We start from the raw sequence: 23,378 nt of genomic DNA on the forward strand, positions 1-23,378 counted from the left end.
GGCAGAATGAGTCATGTATTTAGTTAGTGCTAACAGAGTATTTGGAGCTACAGAAACATAAAACTTAACTTGAATTCAACAGTAAGGAAATGTACTATGTCATACAAGAAGAAGTTCACTGGTATGGAAGCTTCAGAGTTGCTTAATTCAGCAGCTCAGTAACATCATCAAAGATCCAGATTCTTTCCACTGTTCTGTCGTCCTCAAGATGTTGTTGACTCTGACCTCAGACTGGCCCAGCTTAGTCACAAATTGAGTACAGAAGTTCCAGGCATCAGGCATTTCAGAGTCCAAAGGACAAAGAGATTGTCTTTTCCTCTTAACCTTGCTTGGAAGCCAAGAATCTTTCTCAGGTATCCTCCTGTGCATTTCCCCCCAACATCTCTTAGCCAGAAATAGGTCAGAGAGCCACCCTTGTGTCAATTACTGTCAAGGGGAATCAGACCCTCATTTATTCCTGGGTCTGCAGATGGGTCTTTCCTTCCGGAGTCGTGTGGAAAAGAGGCAGATGTTTGGACACAACCAGGGGTTGTCCGCCAGCAATGGAAGAAGAGAGAATGGATATTGTGGAGTTAAGGAATAGTGTTTCCCACATTAATGCACCCAGGTAGCTTAAACCTACTTGAAGACAGAAACTATTTTGAATTTTCTTGAGTCCTCCATTATACCCAGGAAGACAGTCAAGGGGCTACTAAGGTTTTCTTAGCTAGTGGAGGACAGATTTTTTTCCCCCTTAATTTTAAATTTATGTCCAGCCTTACATATATAGGGTAAATAATGCATATTTACTCAACTTGAAACATTGCAGATGTAGCTTTCTTCATGTTTCTTGTACTGGGGTTTATTAAGTTTTTTGGATCTGTGGGTTTATAGTTTAACCAAATTGGAAGTTTTTCTGTCATTATTTCTTCAAATAGATTTCCCCCCCACCCCCTTTCAGAGAGAGCAACTATAAATATATCGGGTTGCTCAAAGTTGTCCTAAACCTCACTGATGCTCTTTGTATTTATTTTCATTCTTTCTTCTTCAGCTTAAAATAGCCAGAATTCCAAGGTGCCATATTTGGGGGTGGTGTATCTTGAGCCCGGCTACATTCATTTCACCAGACCCTATGAAAATTCAGATTTTTATAGATTCCTTACTGATTGGAGAGTGTGAGCTGCTGTCCATCCACGTGTAGAGATACAGAATCATGATTGTTTTCTTCCCTTGTACTTAAAACCTACTCTTCCCGTGGTGGGCTGCAGAGTTTTCTTCCTTTAGGGCAAACCATGGTGGTGGAGAAATAGATATTCTTCTTCCTCATGCAGCAACTTCTGTCCAGCCTAGAAGAACATCTCAAAATTCATCTGTAAAGAGGGAGGGAAAGAGCAAGAGAAATCCACTTACTTTGGGAAAAAAAAAATGCTAGTTATCAATGACCGGTAAAAACTCTGCTTGGGTTGGGAGTGCAAATCTTTGGCTTGGTTGTTGAAATTTCTGTAGTATGATCTCATAGCAGGCATGTGCACGTGTGTGCGTGTGTGCACGCACGCACACTCACACACACACACACTCTCTCTCTCTTTCTCTCTCTCTCTATATATATATATGAAGAACTAGCTGTGCCTCTAAAGGACCCTGCATTTGGGTACCTAGCTGACTCAGTCAGTAGAACAAGTGACTCTTAGGCTCAGGGTCATGAGTTTAAGCCCCACACTGGGTGTAGAACTTTACTTAAAAATAAATTTTTTTAGGGGTGCCTGGGAGGCTCAGTGGATTAAAGCCTCTGCCTCCAGCCCAGGTCATGATCCCAGGGTCCTGGGATTGAGCCCCACATCTGGCTTTCTGCTCAGCAGGGAGCCTGCTTCCTCCTCTCTCTCTCTCTCTCTGCCTGCTTCTCTGCCTACTTGTGATCTCCGTCTGTCAAATAAATAAAATCTTTTTTAAAATAAATAAATAAATAAAAATTTTTAAAAAAGAGCCTTCATTTATAAAACGCTTTTTACATATGTTATCCTGTTTAATCCTCACATGAGATAATAGAGAATAGCTTGTCCAGTATCACCCGGAAGGAAAACGATGGAGTCCTGTGACTCCCAAGTCCCATGTTATTTTCAGCACATCAGCACTGCCTCACCTTTATACAGGGAGACAAAACCACTGGAGGGTGGCACACTATCATTAAGGAAATAAATGGATTAAAACGATATTCACAGTGTGGGACCTTCATCTGTTGGAAGACATATTTATGCATGTAAAAACATACGCAGAATGGGGAAAGGCCATGATATGTTGAATAGATGGGGAGTTTATAGGTGACTTTTTCCTGTTTTGACTGTCAACATGACCTAGAGCAGCACTGTCGGCTAGAACTGTCTGTCATGATGGCAGTGTTCTCTGTCTGCACTGCCCAGTACGGTAGCCACTGGATACATGTCCGTTGAGCTCTTGCAATTTGTCTTGTCCTGGCCAAGAAGTAAGTGTAAAACACGTACTGAGTTACCAAGGCTTAGTATGAAAAGAAGAATGTGAAGTATCTCATTTAGTTTATTTTTATACTGATTGAATGTTGAAATGATTCTATTTTGGATGCCCTGGGCTAAATAAAACATTATCAAAGGTAATCTCACTTGTTTCTTTTTACTTCTTTTAATGTCGCTACTAGAAAATTCTGCATATGGACATGGCTCACAGTATATATCTCTTGAGCACCACCGGTCTAGAGTTCAAGGGCGTGAAATTCTTTATCAGGGGCACTTGAGTTCAATTCCCAGTCTTCGCTTTTCTAAGTAGGGGACCTGGAACAAGTTACAGAACTCATCCTTGTTCTTTTTCAGTTCTTAAACAGGAATAATGATTGTGCCCTAGCTCAGAGAGTTATTGTTAGAATTAAATGAGTTGATTTTGGAAAGCCTCTACTGCAGGGAGTGACTAGCACCTGTTAAGCGCTCGATAAGAATTAGTTGTTAATTCTTTTTTCTAAATTTTCTAAGGTGGATGTGAATTTCTTATATAATAAAGATTTAAAAGAAAATTGAAATAAACAATGAATTCTGGAACACTGAAAATAAATTTTAAAAATAAATAAAAATTAAAAAAAAAAAGAAATTGAAATAATTAAAATTTAAAGCAAGACCATTATCTTTAACCCTGGTCAGAAGCTGAGTATTTATATTGTTTTAAAGCTGTGTAGTCAGGACGCCTGGGAGACTCAGTCAGTTTAGCAGCTGCCTTGGGCTCAGGTCGTTATTCCAGATTCCTGGGATCAAGTCCCTCATCGGGATCCCTGTTCAGCCAGGAGCCTGCTTCTCTCTCTGCCTCTGCCTGCCAGTCTGTTGGCTTGTGCTCTCTCTCTCTCTCTCTCTGACAAATAAATAAATAAATAAATAAATAAATAAAATCTTTTAAAAAAAATCAAAGCTGTGTAGTCGTGTTTGCTTTGTTTTATTGTGTGTATGCATGTACAAACCTTGGACACAAGCGGAGTTGGGACCATCACAAGTGACTGTTTATTAGGCAATCTCATTCTTGCCTTCTGACCCGGGTCCTCCCCCTCCATCAAAGGGAGGGGATAATTGCATCATGGTTCCTGCTGGCATGCACAACACACCAAGTGTTCGCCTATATTTAGCCAACATGAAGTCACTGAAACTCTATGCCCACTAGATGCAATTAGTGCTTTGTTATTTGTTGCTCACATGGCTTATATCCTGACTGCTCTGCATAGTTTGTGTCCTTAGATGAATTTAAAAGAACTGAAAACCTTTTGTGCCGAGAAAACTGCTTGGGGAGTAGGAACCAAAATCCCAAGTCACTGAATCCCCTGGAAGGTACCCTGAGGTGAATACTTGATGCCTCCCGCAAGCCAGCGAGACCTCAATTATCCTCCTCTTTGATGGCAGGAGGAGTAGCAGGGGGAGCAGGCTGGGGAAGGAAGGGTTGTCTATATTCTACCCAGCTGGTAGAAGCAGTACTCGGTCAGTGGCTCCCAGGAATGGGCCCAGCTCCACTTTCCTTCCTGCAAACAGAAATGGCACCTGGAGCGCAAAAACACAGAGATGCTCAGCGGGGGCTGACTCTGCAAGGGGACAGAGGCTGGGGACTGCCCACAGAGCAGTGAGTCAGAGGCTCACTGTGTTGGCTAGTGCCTCCATTTTACTCTTGGGGCCTCGTCCCTCTAATTTAAGGCTCTGAGGTGCCATGTGTGCGTGCGTGTGCGTGCATGTGTGTGTGAGATATTGAGAACATTAGCTTAGACTCTCAATCCTCAAATTTTTGTTTCTCAAAATTATCCTCATTTTGGATGGCAAAGACTTACTCCTATCAGAGATCCCAGTTTTATTTTATTTAACAGACAAAATAACTCCCAGGGAGCAGGCAAAGAAATAAAGCAAACACTATTGAAAATATTTCTAAAGTATGAGGTATTCATAAATGTGTTTTACAGGATAAAGCCCGATATTCCTGAGGCCAGAGATGCTAGACAAAAATTTAGAGGCTAGTTGACATGCTTCTACCCTCAAACATTACCGTTCTCTTGTCTTGTATGTCTTAGTCCATCACTCGGACTTTTTTATTCTAAAATAGATGATTTTATGATGAAAAATATTTGTTATTTTTAAAAGAATATGAAACTTTATTTTGAAAAATTTTTTGAAACTATTGTTTTTATATCAGAGATTTTATTAAAAGAGAGAGGGAAAGGGTGAGTGAATATTTCAGAAAAGCATAAACAAACCCGGTTTCATTTATTAACTACAGAAACACAGATTTTAATGAGTTTTAAATATTCATTTAACAAATATTTACTGAGTATCCAATGTGAATAACAGTACATTGGTATCCTCGCCTTATCTATCTTTCATTAAGTGATTTTTGTAATTTTACTAACTAATATGTTCCTGGCATCATTCTTCTTTGCTTGCAATACAGATTTGGGGATGTTATTAAAAATTATCCGGGGACAGGGGCACCTGGGTGGCTCAGTGGGTTAAGCCTCTGCCTTCGGCTCAGGTCATGATCCCAGAGTCCTGGGATCGAGCCTCGCATCAGGCTCTCTGCTCGGCAGGGGGTCTGCTTCCCTCTCTCTCTGTCTGCCTCTCTGCCACTTGTAGTCTCTGTCAAATAAATAAATAAAATCTTTAAAAGAGAAAATTTGTCCGGGGACAACATTAAAAAGAAAATGAAAGCAACCACATAAGCTCAACTCAGTGACAGTTGCAGTTGGCCCTGTCTATGAACGGAACATTGTTATATCCCAATGGATTGTGAGAAAGAGGTTACAGACAATTACCAGCACACCTTCTCTCTCTCTCACAAAAGGAGAATGCAAATAGGATCAGGAGAATTCATTTCCGGGAAAAAACACTGAGTCAGCTGAGATTGATTAAAAAGTAAAGTATTTCAAACTTCAGTATTCTATTATTAGTAACAAGTTAATTTCCACATACCTCACACTCTAATGAGGATAGCTGTGTTGGACAGTAACCAGTCATCAACACCTCAGTGTGAATGAAGATCTGAGAGTCGATTCTCCTAGAGGGAGTGAAGTAGTGAGAAGGAGAGAACAGTGGGTACTTGGAGCAGGGAGGGGACACCCCAGGGAGAAAACGACTCTAACTTCCTAGTTTGCACAGGAACTCTGGTATCTGGAATAACATGCATAGGTCCAAGTCCTGCTTCCCCCCAAATCATAGCAACTGAGTTCTTTACAATGATGATTCATATTTTACTAATACTAATTGCTATGATTACCATTACTAATTACCATGATGGAAAAGAGAAGACTGCCCCTTCTGAGAGTTTTTATAGATGGTCGGTCATTATAGTGATAACTTATGGTAAGTGTTTAAATACATTAAAGTGGATGCAGGAAGGTTGGAAATAAATATTGTTGCTATGGTTTTAAGATCTAAATAAAAATAATAGGTCCATTAGTACAATAGTTAAAATATGCCATGGTATAATGCACAATAGCTTTTACTACCAGAAGTATATAACGTATGATTTCTAAAAATTTCATAAAGAGCATATTTTCAAATCTGTATGTAAAAGATTATTCGATAAATGGGGTACCTGTTTGAAAAAGAAAATAAAGAAAAATAAAATCTCTATCTGACTCTTCATATAAAATCCATTTAGAAGGTCTAAAAATTTGAACATAAAATAAGTGAATCCATTAAAATTCCAGAAGATAAACTGAGTGTGTATTTTTATAATCTTAGAGTAAGGAAGTTCTTTTCAAGCAGAAATTCTCAAAGGAAAGACTGTCAGTTGGGGATTTTTTCTTTCTCTCTTTTTTTTAAGTTAAAATGTCTCCACAGCAAAAATTAAAATGTCTCCTTATTTCGCAGAAACGAGGCTGAACTAATACTGGGAGGAAATGTGCAATATTAATGACAAAAGAATATGAAAAAATATGCATAAAACACAATGACCATAGTAAATTTTATATATAGGAACAAACAATATTATAAAAAATGGGCAAAGACTGGTATAAGGAGTTGAAAGAAGAAGCATAAATGTCCCCAAACTGTTGAGCCCAGTTAAGATGTGAAAGGGAGACAGTCTCCAGACCATCAGCCCACAGCCCCATTTTGCAGGGGGAAACTGAGTCTCAGAGAAATTCAGTGACCAGCCTCGTGGCTGCCAGCCCATGAGAGGAGAATTAATTCAACTTTACCTTGAAAACAGTCTCTAGAGCTCTTTATGCATTGAAAGTGAACGAAACAAGATGAAGCTGTCACCCTCCGCATTCAGACCCCTGTGCGTGGCTTCCAGAAGAACATCAGGGGAACACTGGAAGCAAAGGGAGATCCCAGGGCACCGTTTACACTCTCGTCTGCAGGGTGAGTGGGACCGAGCTCATTTGGCTTGGCTGCTCTTGCATTGGCTTTCAGAGGCTCTGGATGTGAGACACTGAGCTAAAGAGACATTCCAGGTCAGCCCCCATTTGTCTGGATGACAACCTCCAGCCCAGCTCTACTAAAGGTCACTGTCTGCAGGGCAAAGCCTTGCCAACTGATGGATGCAAAGACCAGACCTGCCATCCAGGACTGGACACTGATACAATGTGAATGGAAACTAACAAGAGGGCAGAGAAAGCAAAATCTGTGTAGTCCTAGTTGCTTTAGCTATTGCCTGCGACAGGGGTTCCCTAAGTCTGGCCTGCACACAACCTTGGCCATGGGAAATAATATTTTTAGGTAGTATACAAACTCATTTGAAATTATAACGGCCTTGTATTTGTTTCATTATGTATCCATACATAACTGCCCCAACAAAGTCATGATCCCACATATGGTTTTTAAGGATAAGCCTGCAGGAAGTGTTTGGGTTAAATAAATGACTTCATTTAAAGAACAATGCTGGGGGTGCCTGGCCCCCTCAGTAGGTGGAGCATGGGACTCTTGATCTCGGGATTGTGGGTTTAAAGCCCACGTTGGGTGTAGAGATTACTTAAAAATAAAATCTTTAAGGAAAGAAAGAACAATACTGAGTATTAATGGTGCCCATGTTTGAACAGAGCAAAGATTGTGAATAAGGATTGACAGTGGCTGAAGTGTGTATGATTTTTCTGCACCAGTTCTGGAAAGTACTGCATTTTACAATGCCTGTCAACCCATGCACAGATACATGTACACAGCTGTAAGAAAGACTGTGAGAGGGGCGCCTGGGTGGCTCAGTGGGTTAAAGCCGCTGCCTTCAGCTCAGGTCATGACCTCAGGGTCCTGGGATCCAGCCCCACACTGGGCTCTCTGCTCAGCAGGGAGCCTGCTCTCTCTCTGCCAGCCCTCTCTCCTTGTGATCGCTGTCAAATAAATAGATAAAATCTTAAAAAAAAAAAAATAAAGACTTTGAGAAACAACTTTTACCACTATGCAGGTGATGCCCTCTGGACCCTCGATTCATTTTTGATACCCGCCGCCCCACCCCGCCCCGGCCCTTGTCTTTCTTCTCCCCATAATCAATTGTCTTCAAGTTCTTCCTGTCAGTTCTGCTTCTTAAGGTTCTTTATTCATCCCTTTTTCCATCTCCAGGGCTTCCTTCCTGGTCTCTGCCCTCATTGCCTTCACCTGGACGATATCCTAGCTCATCTCCTTGCCTCCAATCCAGTTTTTCCTCCTTCAATCCACCCTCCACACTGTTGCCAAAAAGACTTAAAAAAAAAAAACAAAAAACAACCTGAACTGATCCTATTGTGCTCTAGTGCACAGGACTAAGGCCAAGCTTCTCAGCAAGACTTGAAAAGCACCTGGTTGCTGGTTCCTGGTGCCCCTTCCCAAATTCCAACCCTGGCAGAATCCAGACTAGAAACCCAGGTCTCTTGATTCTCAAGTCTAGCGCTCTTCTCAGCATACCATGCTGCTCCTCAAAGAATCTCTCCCCGTTGTTTCATTCCACAGGTGATATCTGCATAGGTAACTCTGACTTCTTGGCACCAGGAGTTTCTTTTCCTTTTTTTAAAAAATTTTATTTATTTGAGAGAGAGAGAGAGTGAGGAAAAGATCACAAGCAGAGGGAGAAGCAGACTCCCCTCTGAGCAGGGAGCCTAAAGTGGGACTCTGAAGTCGACACATAACCAACTGAGCCACCGAGGCACCCAGGCACCCTGGCACAGGGAGTTTTAAGTATACCTTGTCATGAAACAGAATGTCACAAAGTAGACCAGGCATATACAAGGGTATTGTCTCCCTTATCCATTATGAATACATATGGTCATAAGTTATAGATGTGAATAAAAATGGAAAGTATCTATTAGGCAGGTGCCTGGCTGGCTCAGTCAGGATCATGGGACTCTTGATCTCAGGGTTGTGCGTTAGAGCCGCACTGTTGGGTGTAGAGATTACAAAATGATAATAATAATAACAAACTTAAAAAAAAAGTATCTGTTGGGCAAAACAATTCATGCTGAGGACCACCGATACTGCTTAACGATTATGTAGGCCATCCTCATTTTGCAATTCTTCCACAAGAAGCAGATGGTCTAGGGGCGCCTGGGTGGCTCAGAGGGTTAAGGCTCTGCCTTCTGCTCAGGCCACGATCTCAGGGTCCTGGGATTGAGCCCCGCATGGGGCTCTCTGCTCAGCGGGGAGCCTGCTTCCCTCCCCCTTCTCTCTGCCTGCTGCTCTGCCTACTTGTGATCTGTGTCAAATAAATAAATAAAATCTTTGGTGGGGGGGGAAGCAGTGGGAAGCCGGTGACCCATTCGTTAAATCCCAGTCTAGATTAGCCTGCTAGAGTCAGCAGAGTATGACCCCCCCCACTCCACCCCCACTGATGTTAGGCTGGCCTCAGCCAATGGAATATTAGCTGACATGACACACAGAGGCTCCAAATATATTTGCCTGTTCTGCTTGACCCCTTGAACAGGTAACACCCTCTGCCAGGACAGCATGCCTCAGGTAGCCTTTGTCCTTTCATCCTGGGTCCGGAAACAGAACCACATGGAACCATTTATCCGACCCTCAGCCAAGAGTCCAGCCTCGCTCAGCCTGCCGGATGGAGCCCAGCCGAGATCACACCAGCAGACCCAGGACCAAGAAAAAGAAATGTGTCTTGTCCCCAGCCACGGAGACTTTTGAGGTGGGCTGCAGCGAAGCAAAAACTGACTAACCCCAAAGCAAACTGGGTTTTGTTTTGTTTTGTTTTCGTTTTTTATCAAGCGGAAAATCAACTCTCCTTTTCCTTTTGGATCACCTGCGGGGGGCGAGGGGGAGGGTAATAACGCTCCCTTGACCTTCTGCTAGCCCCCAGCGTATTTCTGGGGCATCTCCCAGCATGCCGGTTGCATAATGCAGAAAGCTCTGCAGCCTCCTTCTCACATTAGCCTGACAAGAAAGTAAATTAGGACTGTTACACTCCTGCGCTCCCTCCCCCATGAAGTCCCTGCCAAGCCCAAAGTAAAACAGAAAATCTGGTAGCCCTGTGTTTAAATTGGCGTGGCCATGTCACTGCTTCTCCTTTCAGAAACTGCCAGCTGTTTTGTCAGGGGTCTCCAGGTCCCACTCGTTTTAAGCCATGATTTTTTCTAGCAGGAGTTCATGGGGCCCGAGTCCAAGGAGGAAGCCATGCAGCAAGGGTCAACGCCACGACGTCCAAAGGCCCGGATCACACAGACCTCGTTTTCCTCTAGCCAAGGTCGCGGAGGACCGTCCTTGCTCTCTGTTTGGGCTCCTCCGTGTTTTTCTTCCCCTCCCCGGGGTTGCCCACCTGGAGCCGGTTGTCACCAAGTCCTAACAGCGGGCGGAGGTGCGCTTCCCCGCCTCCCAGAGCCTCCGCGCCAATGCAAACGCTATCCTCCAGGTGGCAGTAGAGAGCCGCTCCCCGCCTGGCCGCTTACGTCACCTTGTTTACTCGGCTCCGGGTCATTTTTAGATCTAAGATCACAGGATGTTAATTGGGCCAATGATTTCCCATTCGTTTTGGCAAAACGCCCTTCTTGTGGGCGTCCGGACAAGCACGATGTCCTTCTTGACAATGAAATTTTGCTGCGGGGAGTATTTACTTGCAAACACTTGGAATTTCATCTTTAGGAGAGGCGAAAGCTGCGCCTTGGTAGGTGCTATGGGCTTGTTTTGGGGTCATTTTAGATTTGGAACTAGGGAGAGCGGGGAGGCCAGACACTACAGTGGTATCTGGGTGACATCTCCAGAGCCATCAGAGAGCCCGCAGGAGGAGTCTGCCTTTCGCACTTCCCTTTCCCCTTTATAAAATAATTACTCAGCAGGAAAACATTTGGACTTTGGAACTTGGAGGCATAAGGAAAACAGCTGATTTGGCCAATCTGTGTCCTGATTCACTGTGGGGGGACACCTTGAAGCTCTGGGCCTCCCAGAGGCACCTGCCTCAGATGCCTTCGCACAGGAATTGGATCTGAATGTCTCATAGATCCCACATTTCACAGGCTGGAACTTTTCAAGCCAACAACAAGTATTGCTTATTTCTTACTCCCATGCTACCCAGCTACTGATGAGGACAGGTGAGGCCCAGAGGAGCTAAAAGGGCCTAGCTCACTCTGTCATCTCCAGGCCTGGATCGTTTGAGCACCAGTAAAACATCAGAAGCCTTGGAGTTTCTGCTCGTTCTGCGCCAGCTTTGGCGGGTAGAGGATGGAAGGTTCCAGAGTTTGCCAATGACTGTGCATGAGGCAAAATAAACAAATAGAAGTCCGCAGTTACACAATCCTTTACAAGAAGAGGGTAGACACATCATATGCTCAAAGAAAGCAAGAGAAAATCTATACTGTTAAAAATAAATGAGCCTCAAAGTTTTTTTAAATGCCTGTTCCTCTCTGTCTACCTCCCAGCTCATCCTTTTAGCACTCCTGCTGCTACATATAGAAAGTGCCTCCCGGAGAGGGCAGAGTCCCTCTCCCTCAGGTCCTTCTGCAGTCCCCCGGAGTGACGGCATCGGCCTGAAGAGATAGATGGTTTTCACGTGGGCAGGAAGGGAAGGAAAATTCTCTTCAGGTGGAGGCAACAACCATTTTTTGAGCACCTGATCTGTGTCAGTTACTCAGGCGGGCAATATAAGGTTATAAAAACAAGGAAAGTCACGGTTTCCTGCCACTGCAGAACTTTGAGTTTTCATGGTGTTTATCTCATAGAGAATTTTCATTCCTTTTGGCAAGCACATGCTGAGAGAAGCTCTGAAAGAGATTTTCAATAGAAAAGAAGAATGTCAGGTAAGTAATTTGGAAAAGCATACTTCCACTTGGGTGTCTACTTAAGAGAGGGTTGGGGCGGGTGGTGCGCCTGGGTGGTTCAGTCAGCTAAGAGTCTCCTTTTGGCTCAGGTTGTGATGGGATCGAGCCCAGCATCAGGCTCCCTGCTCGGCGGGAGAGTCTGCTTCTCCCTCTCTCTCTCCTGCTCCCCAACTTGTGTTCTTTCTCTCTGGCTCTTTCTCAAATAAATCAATAAAACCTTAAAAAAGTGGGTTGGGAACAGGGTTTGGCAACAATGGCAGATTTGCTTGGTGGACAAGGGGACCCGGCATCCCAAGCATTCTGGGGCTCTAAGGAGATGGAGGGAGGTGGAAAGAGGAAAAAGGGAGACACTTGCTCAGGGTCAAATGGTGCATTGAAGGGCAAGGATTTGAACCATGGAATTCTCCAGAGAAGGTTCAGGAGTAGGGAGCATAACATAGCTGCCTCCAGTAGGAGCATTCCCTAGAGCTGCTTGCTATTGGACAAGATGTAGGCTCACCTTCGGTTTCCTGCGTCTGTGAATAGGAGGTGATATCCAAATAGGAAAAAACAGACAGCCCCAGGACCACTTATCAACCATAAACTCGTCTTTCTATTTTTATTTTTTTTAAGATTTTATTCATTTGACAGAGAGAGACACAGCAAGAGAGGGAACCCAAGCAGGGGGAGTGGGAGAGGGAGAAGCAGGCTTCCCACCAAGCAGGGGCCCCTATGCAGAGCTCGATCTTAGGACCCTGGGATCGTAACTGGAGCCAAAGGCAGTCGCTTAACGACTGAGCCACCCAGGTGCCCTTTTAAATGCCCCTTGTCACGAACCTGGTTGATGATTCAAATCCATCCTGATCACAGGGCAGAGCCAATGGAGAGAAAGCAAACAATGAAATTTTTAAAATTTTTAGGGTTATACAAAATTTAAAGGAGATTCTAAAGAACTTTTTGTTAGCTATGAAACAAATAGAGACTTAGCATAAAACAAGCATATGGATTAATAAATTATAAGCAAAGAATTTTGTAACCTTGCAACCACCCGTGAAAGGAGAGAGAACGGTGCCGGCGATTCCAGCAAGAACTTTTTTAAGCCGCAGTAACTGCTGCAGGCTACAAGGACGGAGGAGTGGACAGGTCACTTGGAGGATGTTTGGAAGCCTCCAAGGAGCGGATGACCCTCCAGCCATCAGCCTAGCAGTATTTATGGACTACATCTAATGCTGCCACAAACAAAGTATAGGGCCTCATCCCCACACATTTTACCTGAAGGAGGTGAGAGAGGAAAGGGGTTAGCATTTATTGAGTACTTCCTGTATGCTAAGTGCTTTACTTGTGTTATCTCTAATTGAGATCCACTAAGCATGAATGCTCGTTATAACTTTGTGAGGTTCGGGTTACAATCCCCACGTGACAGATGAAAAAACTGATGCATAGAGAGGTCAAGTAACTTGCCCAGGGTCCCGTGGCCTGTAAGAGGCACTGGCACTTGAAGTCAGGCAGCCTGGCTCCAGAGCCCCCACGTTCTTCACCACCACCCTAGATAAGTTGGTTATATGGTATATACTTCTGTTTGCCCTTCAAGATCCACTCTCCATCCTTCCCCACCCTGGTCTGTGCTACAGACCTTGTCAGTGTCTTCCCTTGCTCGCCCTTTGGCTTCTGGTTGGGTTTAGCCAGCGGGTGTCCCAGATGGGAGAACAGAGGGAAGGGGAAGTGGGAGGGTGGCCTGGGTGGGGCCTGGCTGCATCCTGGGCCTGGCTGCATCCCTTTTCTCACGGTGGCCACTCTGGTCAGGTCACTCTAAGCACACAGGCAGCCAGCTACAGGTCTCGGTGACCATACCGCCCCTCGCCCCTTTAGGCCTTGGGGTGGTCAAGTAGCTGTTACTTCTTGCCCTGCCTCTGTGGTTTCCCTGCATCCTGCCCACACCTTTGTAAATAGCCCCTTTATTCAACTTTCTTCAAATTACCCAACTTGAGTGTGCCATCTGTTTCCTGCCCGGGTCTGGCCTGATATAAATAGGAAGGCAGGAAAGCAGCAGCTCTGAGTCCTCTCTCCTTGCGTGGGCAGTGTTCCTCATGGGTACAGGACCAGTCACAGGTGAATCAGAATGACCTCTCATTGCAAGGGCTCCGGGATGTTCTGTGGGGGGAGAGGGGGTCCTGGCACTACAGAATGAGGTTGAGGGCCCCCCCGCCAACTTAGGGCCTTCTGAGACACAATAAGCCACAAGGGTTCTGTTGGCAGGAAAGATCCTAGGCCTTCTGGGAGAAGGGCTAAAGAGAAGAAACAGAATTGGGTGGGGCGAGTTGGGGGTGGGGGCGGACCGGCTAGGGAGTGGAAGAGGTGGGCTCAGGAAGCCAGATGGCCTGGGTTCGAATCCCAGCTCCTCCACCAACCAGATGTATGACCTCTGGCAGTTCATTTAACATCCCCAAGCCTAACTTTCCCCCTCTGTAAGGTTGGACAGTAGGAGTAAATGAGTCCATGAATGCAAATGGCCGGCCCATTTTCAGTTTTTTATTACTGAGGAAGATCAGGCCTTTGAAAATTTTTGACCTTTGAAAAATACAGGGCAGATTCAAGGGCTGGAGCCCTTGGGGACGATGCATTGGGAAATCAGAAAGCAAACCCTGAAGCAAGTTGCCACAGCTTGGATGCCAGGACCAGCATGGAAAGCTAAGGGAGGCATAGAATCCTCCCAGTACTTCTTGGCCCTGTCCTTGATTAGGCTGCCACTTGAGGGCACACAGAGCAGATGTCCGTCAGAAGACCAGAGCAAGTGAAGTTGCCAGAAAGATCTCATGCTGGAAGAATCAAGTTCCCCCCATTGCTCCCCTTCCTAAAGGCTCCCCTTCTGTAAACATCAGTGCTCTCTCCAGCATTGACAGTTTCTCCCTCTGGAAAGGAGTAATCTCATCAGCATACAAAGATGCTCTAATAACTTGGGAGGCCTGGGTGGCTCAGTGGGTTAAGCATCTGCTTCGGCTCAGGGCATGATCCCAGGGTCCTGGAATCAAGTCCCGCATCTGGCTCCCCGCTCAGCAGGGAGCCTGCTTCTCCCTCTGCCTGCCGCTCTGCCTGCTTGTGTGCTCTCTCCCTTAACAAATAAATAAATAAGATCTTTTTAAAGAAAGATGCTCTAATGTCTCTTATCTTAAATTCTTCAATCTCGCAACTTCCATTTCTCTGGTCCCATAGCAAAATTCCTTCCGAGAGTTGTCTATAAACACTTCTTCCCTCCTTTTCTCTCCTCAATGGATCCATTAGCATCTCAGCCCCAAATTGTTCTCCCAGGCCACTCTTCTCCGTCAACAATAACCTCCACATTGCGTCATCTAACGACACCTTTTTATCTCTCTCAACCCCTCAGCTGCATTTGGCCCACTGGGACAACACTCTGTGTTGACACATCTTCTTGCCTCAGTTTCCGAGGATCTGCAGAGATCCCCTCTGGCCTCTCCAGGTTTGTCAGTGTGCTGGGCCAGCAAGCCTACTCCTCTAGAGCCCTTGGGGTGTGTAGTATGGAGAGATGAGCTCACTTAGCAGTTCTTCACAGCACTCAGGAAATGTGAGGAAACTTCCATCTTTGCTGATCATTGGAAGCATGAAGTTGATGGGAGTTGGAAAGGGGAAGGTAGCCAGGGAGGAGCAGTGGGAGATGGTGCAGGATAAGCTCTGTCATCCCACCCCACAACCCTGGCAGCTCACAGCAGTCAGAAGCTGACATTCATCTTCGCATTTTTATGGTCAACTGGCCCTTATTATTCCTGTTTTACAAGGGAAGACAATGGAAGCAGGGAGGAGGAGGAATTCATTCATTTTCTCGGTCAGGGTCATATGAGGCGAGGCCATGCCCCAACAAGGCTCTGTGCAGAAGCCCTTACCCTGCCCTACTCATGTCCTATATGGTCTCCAGAACATAAAACTCAATCTATAGTACATTCCAGACCTTTGCCAGAATCCTCTCTTGAGAAAACCCAGAGCAGACTTGGGACCAGTATGTAGTCCAAGAACTTAGCATCACTATTCTTTGTCGGTCCTGGGTGCCTTGTTTTTGTGTACTGGAAGAAAGTGTTAGGGCAAAGAGGGAATGGGAATGGATGAGACAAAGACAGGAAGTGGCTCTTTTTAATCTTGTCTTCAGAGACTACATCATGAGGATGAGAGGATGGAGTGAGAAATACTTGGGGGAAAAAAAGAAATACTTGAGAGATGCCAGTGGTGGTCTTCAGCCTTCATACATTGTGTCATGGCCAAGTTTGCAGGATCAGTCTAGAGCTCCAGTGGCAAAATATCTGAGGGTTTCCCATTCCTCCTTCTTGCTGGAAGCAGCATCCGGGGTCCCTGGTAAGAGATGTTTCGGGTGAGGATGGTGGTTTCGTTCCCCATTGAGACAGTTTTAGGAGATGGGTTTTCTGCTCCTTCCATCCCACACCCTTGAGCCAAGTAGACTTCCTCATCCTCATCTCTTGCACCATGTCTTTGGGAAGCTAATGAGAAATAGAATGTAGAGTAAACTCGGTTGGTTGAGTGTCCAACACTTGGTTTTGGCTCCGGTCACGATCTCAGGGTTGTGAGATCGAGTACTGTTTGGGACTCCGTGCTCAGGGGGGAGTCTGCTTGAGATTCTCTCCCTCTGCCTGTCTCCTTACTCGTGCATGCTCTTCCTCTCTCTCAAATAAAAAAAAAAAAAAATCTTTTTAAAAAATTTTAAAAAGAAGTAGAATGTAGAGAAAAGCACGGAGTCATATTAGATGTGCGTTTGAATGTGAGCGGCATAGTCACCAGTGATTTCCGTGTGCTCAGAGTCTCCGTTTCCCTGTCTTTGAAATGCAAATAATAAAAATCACCTCGTGGAGTTATTGCAGGGATCAGAGTCAGTGTTCATATGGTTTCTGCACATGTGCATGGTTGGTACTTGGTAAGCACTGGCTGGTATGATAAAGGGCCCATTAGGCTAGCCTTTTACCTAAATCCCTTTCTATACACAAAAAAAAAAAAAATCTGGCGAGTCAGTTCTATCAACTAGGATGCTTTCAACTCTAAGTGCAGACAATCCAACTGAACTTAAGAGTAAGGAAAATGGGAGCGTTTGGGTGGCTCAGTGGGTTAAGTCTCTGCCTTTGGCTCAGGTCATGATCTCAGGGTCCTGGGATCGAGCCCCACATCGGGCTTTCTGCTCAGCAGGGAGCGTGCTTCCCCCTCTCTCTCTCTGCCTGCCTCTCTACCTACTTATGATCTCTGTCTGTCAAATAAATAAATAAAATCTTCGGGGGGAAAACAAAAGAGTAAGGAAAATGTATCCTCTACTTAAGAAATCTGGAGGCAGCCTCAGGGAGGACTGATCCATAGCTTAACAATGTCATAGAGGCTACACGTTCTTCCAGCCTATCTGCTCTATTCCCCAGTCGTCTTCCTCATGCTTTCAAGATAATGGGCACAGTTCTAGATGTCACTTAGAAACACAACCACATCCAACAGTGGGAGAGGACCGTCTCTTCCTGTGTATGCCTGTTTAAGTAAGGGGATCTTTCTGAGAAGCCAGCCAGCATACTTCTCATTTCTCATCAACCAGAATGATTTCATGTGCTTATGTTTGAACAAAAAGACAATCACTGTAATTGGTTGTTTCAGTCAACTTCTATTCCTGACACAGGAGGGATGGTTATTGGATAGACAACCAACCAATGATCTGCTCTGCTGTTTGTTTAACAACATCCAAAAAAAGTGTTTATGAAGCACCTACTAATACCTATTGAGCACTCAGGCTTTGGAGGGACTGACCTCATAGCTTAATGTCAACCACTGCAAATTTAGAACGTAAATGCTGGCGATTTTGACTCACAGAGAGGAGATGCTCAGGAAATGTCCTCTGAAGCAAGGAGCCAAAGGGCAAGGTGGAGGTGGCTGGGCCGGGTTCATTCATGGCCAGGAAGCACCATCTCGGAAGCAGGGCTCGCCAAGAAGGTGAGGGAGTTCCCCAAGCTTCAAGCTGGCACTCGGCTCCCAATTACGATTCCAGAATTATTAGCTTTGATTCTGTGAGAAAGGAGCACATCAAAGCCAGAATCCTATGAATTAAAATGTTGACTAATCGAGCTAATTATAGTTCAGTCATCTGAATTTTCACACAATGAGCCTGAGTTCTCATGAAAGCCTGTTCTCTGGCAGGAGGAGGCTTTGATGATGAAGCAGCTGTTTATGTCTCAGACCTAGTCCTCCCCACTCTGGCCAGGGAATCCGTACTGGAGTGCCTTCTGCCCACTCAAAGGTCTCATGAGTTCTACTCCAGCTTTCTTGAAAGCTGAAGCAAGCTCAGGTGAGGGGGAGATTATAGAGATGTGGGGAACTAGAGTCTCCTCCCCGGAGAAAGATCTAACCGGCGTGTCAGAATGTCAGGATGAGATTCTTTTCGTTTTCAATTTTATTCCAGATTTAAAAATACTTAGGTTATTTACATAGCCTAATTATACTTTACGGAGAAACTTCTCCCTTAACGTGTCTCAGTTATCAGATGCAGAATGGTATATAATAAATTTTAATCACTGTTTAGATGTTCTTTGCTGCAGAGTTAGTAATATAGACGAGGCCTAAGTCTTTGAGCTACCAACGACAGTGTTTGATTGTCACGACTGAGGAGGAGGGATGCCACCGGCATGTCGTACTTGAGGCCACTGCTAAACACCCCACCATGCGCAGTGTAAACCCCGGGACAAAGAATTATCTGACCCGGAATGTTAGTAGTGCTGAGATTAAAGAACCTGGTGTAAAGTGTGAAGGTCCATTCAACACTGGTCGTGCACTCAAGGTCTCAGCAAGTTTGCTTAAATAGTCTCACCTGCCACCCAAAGACCTGTTTTGGCAGGTTCCTTCACATTATACATTTTTGCAAGAGAGCTGGGAATAAAGAAATGGATGGAGTCCATGGCAATCATAGTCTCAAGTCTTATAGCCAGTATGCTGGCTCTTCAGATGGTATTTGGTGAATAACGATGAAGTGTATGGATGCTTGCCCCCCACACCCCGTCAGGCTCTCTTCCTGTATGGACAGTTAAAGAGGCAGATCTATAGAATATGGTTCACTCAGCATGTCTTTAAACTACCTTTTTTTTTTTTTTTTAAAGATTTTATTTATTTATTTGACAGAGATCACAAGCAGGCAGAGAGGCAGGCTGAGAGAGATGGAGAAGCAGGCTCCCCGCTGAGCAGAGAGCCTGTTGCGGGGCTCGATCCCAGGACCCTGGGATCATGACCTGAGCCGAAGCAGAGGCCCAACCCACTGAGCCACCCAGGTGCCCCCTTTTATTTCTTTTTTAAGATTTTTTTATTTATTGGGGCACCTGGGTGGCTCAGTAGATTAAAACCTCTGGCTTTGGCTCAGGTCATGATCCCAGGGTTCCAGGATCGAGCCCTACCTCGGGCTCCCTGCTCAGCGGGGAGCCTGCCTCCTCCTCTCTCTCTGCCTGCCTCTCTGCCTACTTGTGATCTCTGTCTGTCAAATAAATAAAATAAAATAAATCTTTAAAAAATATATATTATTTATTTATTTATTTGAAAGAGAGAGCACGAGAGGAGGGAAGGTCAGAGGGAGAAGCCGATCCCCCATGGAGCTGGGGGCCCATTGAGGGACTCGATCCTGGTACTCTGGGATCATGACCTGACCTGAAGGCAGTTGCATAACCAACTGAACCGCCCAGGTGCACAGTCTTTTTTTTTTCTTAATCTGTTTTTTTAAAGATCTTATTTATTGGGGTGCCTGGGTGTCTTAGTGGGCTAAGTGGCTGATTTTGGCTTAGGTCGTGATCCCAGAGTTCTGGGATAGAGCCCTGCATCAGGCTTTCTGCTCAGTGGAGAGCCTGCTTCTCCCTCTCCCTCTGCTTGTGGCTCTGCCTACTTGTGCTCTATCTCTGTCAAGTAAATAAACAAAATCTTTTTAAAAAATATTTATTTATTTACTTGACAGAGAGAGAGAGAGAGAGATCACAAGTAGGCAGGCAGCAGGGTGTAGGGGAAAGCAGGCTCCCTGCTGAGCAGAGAGCCCAATGCAGGGCTGGATCCCAGGACCCTGGGATCATGACCTGAGCCGAAGGCAGAGGTTTTAACCCACTGAGCCACCAAGGCACCCCTCCAAACTATGTCATTTTAAAGGAGGTTTTAATTCATTCTCTTGTAAATACTACAGAATCAATAGGTTTTAAAATTATGCAAGATCTAGGTAGGAACTAAGGACCCTTTTTATTCAACTTAACTGTTATCAAACTGTGCATAAATCAACTAAGGGAGGTTTAGGCCTTCCTCTTGCTTTCTGACTGTCCTCGTTATCCAGGATATTTAGAGCTTGAAGTTCATTTGTCTTTTCAACACACTTTTACCTGAAATGATGTTCTGTTCTGTCTTGTCCTTTTGGAGTAACACCACTTAAAAATTGTTTTAATGGGGCTCAGTTGGTTAAGCAACTGCCTTTGGCTCCGGTCATGATCCGGGAGTCCTGGGATCGAGTCCTGTTTCGGGCTCCCAACTCCACGTGGAGTCTGCTTCTCCCTCTGACCTTCTCCCCTCCCATGCTCTCTCTCTCACTTTCTCTCTCTCAAATAAATAAATAAAATCTTTTAACGAACACATGCATGTGATTTAAAAAGTCAAGTAATAGGGGTGCCTGGCTGGCTCAGTCGGTTAAGCATCTGCCTCTGGCGGAGGTCACAATCTTGGGGTCCTGGGACTGAGCCCCACTTCGGGTTTCCCGCTCAGTGGGGAGTCTGCTTCCCCTCTGCCTCTCCATTCCTCCCCACCTCATGCTCTCACTCTCTCAAATAAATAAATAAAATCTTCAAAAAAAAAAAAGTCAAATAATACTAAAAGTCCAGCGAACTGTGGCAGTCTCCCTCCTCATTCCCTCTCAGACCCCTAAGTCTTCCTGGCTTTTTTCTGGTGTGGACACATTGCCATATTTTGAATAATCCACATAGGCCATTCTCTTTTAGTTCCTGTATTGGTAAATTTGGATTTAGTGCTCTTTTCAGCCATCCCTTCCCTAGTCCTCCCTACCTCATCATATTATAATTTTTGGTTAAATTAGTGTTTGGTGGGGTGCCTGGGTGGCTCAGTGGGTTAAGCCTCTGCCTTCAGCTCAGGTCATGATCTCAGGGTCCTGGGATTGAGCCCCGCATCAGGCTCTCTGCTCTGCGGGGAGCCTGCTTCTCCATCTCTCTCTGCCTGCCTCTCTGCCTACTTGTGATCTCTCTCTGTCAAACAAATAAAATAGTTTTAAAAAAACTTGTGTTTACATTATTACACATGTGCAAAGAAAAAAGAACATAGTAGTGTACTATTATTTTTCTTTGTTACTTTTTGTTTTTCCTGATATTAATGATTACCTTGTTTGTTCACTAGCAGCAACTACTTTAAATTTTGTTTCTTTGCAGTACTTTTGGTCAAAAGATTGCACTTGTGACCTAATTTCTCTTTGCAGAGGCCAAATTTAGCTGACATTCTGAGTTTTCAGCCCCCAAATGGCCTCTAACTCAGGACTCACTAAAGAAGGAGACTCCGCCTAAGATGCAGCCCATTTCCCATCATTGGCTTCATTTTCCCCAAATGGGCCATTCTCTAATCACAGCTTTTTATCTCCATTTAAGAAGCTAGCTCCTGGGGCACCTGGCTGGCTCAGTCAGGAGAGCATGCTACTCTTGGTCTTGGGGTTGTGAAGTTGAGCCCCTTGTTGGGTGTAGAGTTGATTTAAAAAGAAAGAGAGAGGGACGCCTGGGTAGCTCAGTCGGTTAAGCATCTGCCTTTGGCTCAGGTCATGATTCTAGGGTCCTGGGATCGAGCCCTACACTGTTGTTGCCCATCAGAAAAAAAGTTAAAAAGAAAATGGAAAGAAAGAGAGAGAACCCATCTCCAGCTCACCTTCTTGCAAGGGGCCACATAATGGCAAATACTGAACCCTCAACACTACAGTCTCCCCAGTCACACAGCTGAGATGGGTTGTTAAAGAGCCAACGGTGGTCTCTTCAGAAGGTCTTAGGGACCAACACTGGCTCCAGCACAGGTGATCACTACTGAATTTGTACTAAAGACACATTTCAGCCTTCACAGATAGCTGCTTTTAAAACCTATCACTTTTCTCCTTTTTGGCTCTATACTGTTGTGAGCGGCCCTTTGGATCCACGACCTTTCGGCTGCCAAACAGTCTTGGACGGTGCACAATGCAGGGGTTGGTTTAAAATGGCGTCAAACCGGTGGCAACCCTCTCTGGTTTCTGCTTTCACTGAACATAGTCCACCATACCCCCAGGATTCACTGCCCTGCTCCTCGTCCTCTCTACAAGGTTCAGGGCTAGAACCCTGGCCTTCCTGCCCCCAGGGCTGAGAGGGTCTGTCCTAGAAGATGAGGACTCCAGTGTTGAGGAGAGAGAACCTCATTAAAAATGTGCATGGATGGGGTGCCTGTGTGGCTCAGTTGGTTAAGCGACTGTCTTCGGCTCAGGTCATGATCCTGGAGTCCTGGGATCGAGTCCCACATAGGGCTCCCTGCTCGGCAGGGAGTCTGCTTTTCCCCCTGACCTCTCTCCTCTCATGCCCTCTCTTTCTCTCTCAAATAAATAAATAAAATCTTTTTTTTTTTTTTTTTAAGTGCGTGGTTCAATTCATGCAAAGGAGAGGACTTTACCAGCAGAGGATCTCCACCAGAAGAGCTTCTCTCCCAAAGGGTGCTGGCCTCTCAAGGAGCCAATAGCAGCTTCCAGACTTAGCTGATTCAGGCCTGGCCTGCCTGCTCCTTCCTGGAGGATGCTTGATCATGTCAGCTTCCTGGCTTTAGCAGGCCATGCTCAAGTCTATTCCTATACCCTCTCTTGTGGAATTTCTTCCCTTCCAAACTGAGCAGTCAGAGAAGGAAGTCAAGCAGTCTCTGCTGGAAAACCCTGAAGCATCCCAATCTCTCCCAAGACTCAGGGACCCCTCCTGCTAACAGAAAGACAGATGCCAAAGCCTCGCCTGGGATCTTTTCCTGAAATACAACCCTGCTTTCTACTCCTGCATCTCTGCTCGATTCTGCACAGAGAACAAAGGGATTTTTATGGAGGCAGACACACCCCACATTCCTAGTTTACAGAATTTATTTTTAACCAGAACTGCATTTAGAACCATGTGAGCAACCATACTAGTAATAATAGACGGAAGAGAAGAAGTGCGTGTGGATTCATCTTCCTGGATTTGGGTGGCTCCAGTTAATATTTAAAATGGTCTCGAGTTCTCGAAGTACACACTGACTGTTTGATGGAGGAGGCGCTGAGGAGAGAGACAGGTGGGAGTGGGAAAACTGACCTAGGATTAAAAATTAATTGTGCTGAATTTTTAAATTAGATCGTTGAAGGCAGATGGCTATGAATTTTAATATGATTTCGTATTTAACTTTTTTTTTTTTTTTGAGGAGATTTAAACTCTATTATTCACCAACGAGGCAATTGATGAACTCCCATTTCGGCTTTAATTCTACCTCATCACAAGTAGAATTACAGGGCTGGAAACACTCTACCAATCATCCTCCGTTGGAAAGAACCACACCCAAAGCCAGCCAGGGCGACAGGGATCCCTAGCACATTTTTTAAGACTTCTAATTTAAGGTGTTCTATGGCCAGTCTCCCTCGGGAGCAAATTCTGGTGTTCCACTTTCCCATTCGTTCAGCCTGGCTGTGCTT

At 45.1% G+C, this 23,378-nt stretch overlaps 2 long non-coding RNA genes across 2 annotated transcripts; one reads left to right on the top strand and one right to left on the bottom strand.

The window, feature by feature from the left end:
• Nucleotides 1-1,183: 1,183 nt before the first annotated feature.
• Nucleotides 1,184-10,237, bottom strand: LOC309870978. The gene is made up of 4 exons (XR_014314919.1): nt 10,103-10,237; nt 6,665-6,886; nt 5,433-5,517; nt 1,184-1,349 (listed from the first exon to the last, which is right to left on the bottom strand). It is a non-coding gene; the product is annotated as an uncharacterized lncRNA (long non-coding RNA).
• Nucleotides 9,372-23,100, top strand: LOC309870977. Its single transcript, XR_014314918.1, has 3 exons — nt 9,372-9,567; nt 10,020-11,668; nt 22,313-23,100. It is a non-coding gene; the product is annotated as an uncharacterized lncRNA (long non-coding RNA).
• The last annotated feature ends 278 nt before the right edge of the window (nt 23,101-23,378 follow it).

This window comes from Mustela nivalis (genome assembly GCF_964662115.1).
Source record: "Mustela nivalis genome assembly, chromosome: 8".
Taxonomy (NCBI): domain Eukaryota; kingdom Metazoa; phylum Chordata; class Mammalia; order Carnivora; family Mustelidae; genus Mustela; species Mustela nivalis.